Raw genomic sequence first — 5226 nt, 5'->3', positions numbered from 1 at the left:
GATGCTGTAACAGAATTGAGTGAACATTTGTCAGTGCTTGTGGAGCACCTACAGCCCACTGGTATCATTGGGAGGAAATCAATCAATGACAGTGCCAGGAAGATGTTATTATTGGTCCATAGATACTGCAGACAGGCCAGGAGTTGTTTTCTCAGACGGTTTTAGTGCCATGTTATGGATGGCTCATCCCTGATGTATTACATCTCCATTCTAGAATGATATGTACCCATATCACATTGATATGTACTCAAAGACCCTTCCTTTGTTTTAGAACTGATTCCACCATCTTCATCTGTTCATCCTCATTCATCTGAATGATTTTTGACAAAGACCTACCAGGGCTCGGTTTAGTGCTTTGATACTTGCACTGGTGCAACCTAATATTAAAAAGTGCAACCTTGTTATTAGTCTAACTTGCACCAGGTGCAAGTCAATTTTGAGTGGGTAAACCTCTGAATAAAACATCTAAATAATTCATAGCATATTTCTTTCATTACATATTCCAATAAAAGCAGTGCAACTGGAATTGGGCTGGTGCAAGTAGGTTTTTATCTTAGGTTGCACCCAGTGCAAGTTAGTTAACATCTCTTAAATCGAGCCCTGCCTACATTCTAAGGGACCTCTCTACATTTAAATGTTACGTAAGTGTATGTCCACAGTGATCTTGTCTGCTTCACCTTCTCTGATCAATCTCCTACCATGGCCATCATTCTGTGAAAAGGATACAGAATGATTGACAGAATGTGTTAGCAGCTTAGGTTTTTTATCCTATATTGAACTTTTGAACTGGTGGTCCCTTGTGTCATGATTGTTGAGTCAAGTTAAGGGAAATAGCAGAAACACTTGTGTATGTCTTTTTGATTCATAAACTTGTAACATCATATCACAGATTAACTTTGTGTAAGATTATCATATCCATGCCTAGTTGTAGGGAGGTATACAAGTTGTTAGGTAACTATCATATGTAATCCTCTGTAAGGTCAAGACCATGCTTTCTTGTTCTGACATGCCCACCCATGAAAAATGTTGGAGCGAAATGCTACTTGGATTGGATAAATGTTTAGAAGCATTTTGTTCTTTTTTACGTCGATGCTAGTTTTCAGTTGCTAAAATCAGCCATGACAACATTATTGTCTCTTTAATTCCCTCCTTTCGGCATTTTGTTTGAGAGATCCTGTGAAACAAGAAATGAAAATGTTTTGGCTAGGAGTTGATTGACTTCATTTCATCAATGTTTTCACGGTACAAAATTCATAGGTCACATTGTTGTATATGTCTCATACTTGCGGGGCACAGATTTACCCCTTAACTGTAGCTGTAGGTGACTGCTGCTTCGTATGTGCTTGTTTCTTGTTCTGGGGTGTTTAGACAGCATTAAGACTTTTGTAATTTTCACTTTCAGTAAAAATGTTTTGTTAACTGATACAGGGATAGTGTTTTGGAAGTGTGTTTATATTCAATATGTAATGTATCTACATGTATCAACCAAGTACCTATGTCCTTTCATGTTGCCATAGTGTAAAAAAAGTCACTAAGGACAAATATATAAATTCCTTTCACTGTCTTTTTTTAAGGTTTTTGACATGTTTTTGAATTGACTTTGTTGGAAACAGATGTGAAAAATACCACTGTCAAATTGCTAGGCATTGTATGAAATGTACAATGTATCATGTGACAATCTGTCAGAAGGATGAGTGTTGTACACTATGGTCCGGGTGAAGATCGAAGTTTAGAGCATATAGAGGCTTGCATGGATGATTTGTATTGTATTTCCAACGACCTTTCAGGGATTATTTCAGATGTTGACCATTAGATGACCAAGGTCAACCATTATGTTGCTGTTAATCTTGTTGATAAAAGTTGCTGCTAAATATCCCTTACCTGAAATGCATATTCAGCACATCGATTCGCGTGTTTGAATAAACACCCCTAACCTTCTGAAAACAAAAGAATCAAATTTTCTGTAATAGGATATCACACAGAGGTTTTCATTCTATAGTCCATGCATGTAGATAGACAGGAATTATCAGAGCAGTTTCACTGTTGTTTTGAAGTTGTTCACTTATGATTAACAGGTGTGCTATCTTTAAGGAAAGCTTCACCTGCCTTGGTTTGCTTGAGAATAATATGTTGCATATCTATATCTTCATGTCCTGCTCAAATGTGCCCAGGATGTTCATGTAAATACATATACAAGTGTAAATTATCCATTAATCTTTGTGCTTTCGTATGTGATGAGAATATTGAGAGTTGAAGAGTTGATAGAAGTCAATGATAACTGGGTATTGCTTTGTGTGTCATTTTAACAAGAGAGGCTTTGCTAAACTGTTTAGCATATAAAACCATCTGTATATGACTTGTACATAGATGTTGTTTGCCTGTGATATGCTTTCACATTTCATCTTCATAGCTGAGTATTTCAGGCCACCAGGAACATACTGTATCTTCAGTGGTAGCTAATGAGGTGTTTATGACCTTCAAGAGTAATACAGTCATGGGTGATCTCCCTTGAAGGGTGATGTTTGGGGGAAATTCCATGTAGCGTCTTCTCCTTAAGCATATTAGAGACATATGTGACATTTCTGGAGAATTTGGAATCCTATCAGTAGAGACCTTGAAAAGTAACCCCACTCCACCTGTTGTGCATGATATGTTTCACAAAGAGTTATTCCCCATTAACATTAAACTTCTAGAAGAGTTATTCCCCATTAACATTAAACTTTCTAGAAGAGTTATTCCCCATTAACATTAAACTTCTAGAAGAGTTATTCCCCATTAACATTAAACTTCTAGAAGAGTTATTCCCCATTAACATTAAACTTCTAGAAGAGTTATTCCCCATTAACATTAAACTTCTAGAAGAGTTATTCCCCATTAACATTAAACTTTCTAGAAGAGTTATTCCCCATTAACATTAAACTTTCTAGAAGAGTTATTCCCCATTAACATTAAACTTCTAGAAGAGTTATTCCCCATTAACATTAAACTTTCTAGAAGAGTTATTCCCCATTAACATTAAACTTCTAGAAGAGTTATTCCCCATTAACATTAAACTTCTAGAAGAGTTATTCCCCATTAACATTAAACTTCTAGAAGAGTTATTCCCCATTAACATTAAACTTCTAGAAGAGTTATTCCCCATTAACATTAAACTTCTAGAAGAGTTATTCCCCATTAACATTAAACTTCTAGAAGAGTTATTCCCCATTAACATTAAACTTCTAGAAGAGTTATTCCCCATTAACATTAAACTTTCTAGAAGAGTTATTCCCCATTAACATTAAACTTCTAGAAGAGTTATTCCCCTATTGACCTACAAATTGAAGATCAGTTTTGTGTGTGTAAATTGGCCTCAATATCACCTTACCTCATATTAAGCAGATAGATTTTATTACTAATATATGGCATTACTGAGGTATATTCTTGATGAGATGACCTTGAAAAATAAAAGAACATGCTGAATTTCAGACAGGTTTCGTCTTTCTCAAAAGGATTTAAATGTCTTCTGGTTGGTTTCCTGAAGACCTACATTTGCCAAGGTAAGGTTTTGAGAGGATTGTTTGTATGAAGTATATTGTGTCATTTCATGTAACACATGTTAAGAGAATGATTTGTATCAGATGTGGTGTGAAAAGATTTTGTGCAATAGAAAGTGAGTAAATTTGTAATGCTTTACTACGAGGTTTGTTGAACTTTATAGATGTGATCAAACATATATTTTCGTCTAGCATTAAACTGTTCGTTGACTGGGGTGTGGGAAGTTTATTGTCTCACAGACATGTAGTGTTTTGGACTTTCATATTCAGTATGTCCCTCAGTGAAAAAACACATCATTATTAGTTTTCAGTTATGATGTTTTTGCCAAAATGACTGTCTCTAATAACTCCATAATATCAAAGTATATAGGCCCTTAGTAACCATTAAAAGTTTTAAGTTTTATGACCCTTTTAGGTTTGGTGGTATAATGGATTTGACTGCTGAAAGCTGTGTTGGTGTCCGGATTTCTTCACCAGCGGAAGGACAATAAAACTTTTTGTGGTGCAGTGTGAGGCAGGTTGGGATGGAAATCTAATCATTCATTTACTATGACCAAATACTTTTCAAAACTAGTAAGCTGCATAATTGACAGGATTCATTATTTTCGTTTGTCATGTTCTGCTTTCCCCACACCTCATTTTGTTTGGTTTTGGATCAACAAACACTAAGGTTACTTCACTTTTCCAACAGTTCTGGCAGTATGTGTAGGTAAGCTGAGTAACTCACACTTGTGGTGTTTTTATAACATACATGTTAGAAATGTGTGAATGAAGTAGACTAATGATCATTAAATATTCATGATATTTATTATGAAAACTTGCTGTTTGATATCCATTTGTACATACTGCATTGATACCTTGAGTGTTGACATATCTCTGTTTGGAAATTGGAATGAGTGAGTCAATGTATGGCTAATACAATGTAATTATTTGTTATATGCTAAAATAGGACGAATTAATTGAAAACAGATGCTTACAAGGTTGTTTCTGAAGTAATCATTATAAATCTCAAAAACAATTTTTTTTTTGTAAATAGAATATTTCACCAATAAAGATTTTCATATTTGATCAACAAAATATACTGAGGGAAAAAAATAAGGGATCACATGAAAGCACAAGTGTTCCTGTATTTGTTTCCAGGTTTCTTCACAAGCAATGCAATACAATGCTTGTGAAGAAACCTGGAAAAAACATAGAGGAACACTTGTGCTTTCATGTGATCCCTTATTTTTTTCCCTCAGTATATTACACCACATTATAGATTTAAGGGTGTGTATGACTGTGGTTTCCATGTCAATTTATAAGGACATCAATTATGCAGCTATTTATAGTAAATAAAAAATATAGTTGTCATCTTTGTGCAAATAAAATTGGTTTCAGAGAACAAATAATTATTTTGCTAAAGCCAGTGTAATATGTCAGTTGATCAACAGCTCCATAGTTTCTCACGTCACGCCGAAGACCCGGGTTCGATTCCCCACATGGGTACAATGTGTGAAGCCCATTTCTGGTGTCCCCCGCCGTGATGTTGCTGGAATATTGCTAAAAGCGGCGTAAAACCAAACTCAGTCAGTCAGTCAGTCCATAGTTTCTCATATAACCACTTTCTTTTTGCCTCTGATGTTATGAAGCTGCTATCAATATTTGTATGATATTCAAGCCACTTCTTTTTCATCTTGTCATCATGGTT

The sequence above is a fragment of the Haliotis rubra genome, unplaced genomic scaffold (genome assembly GCF_003918875.1).
Source record: "Haliotis rubra isolate DU_JTF1 unplaced genomic scaffold, ASM391887v1 Scf121, whole genome shotgun sequence".
Lineage (NCBI taxonomy): Eukaryota > Metazoa > Mollusca > Gastropoda > Lepetellida > Haliotidae > Haliotis > Haliotis rubra.
The sequence above is the reverse complement of the archived record's forward strand: the minus strand, read 5'-3'. Positions refer to the sequence as shown.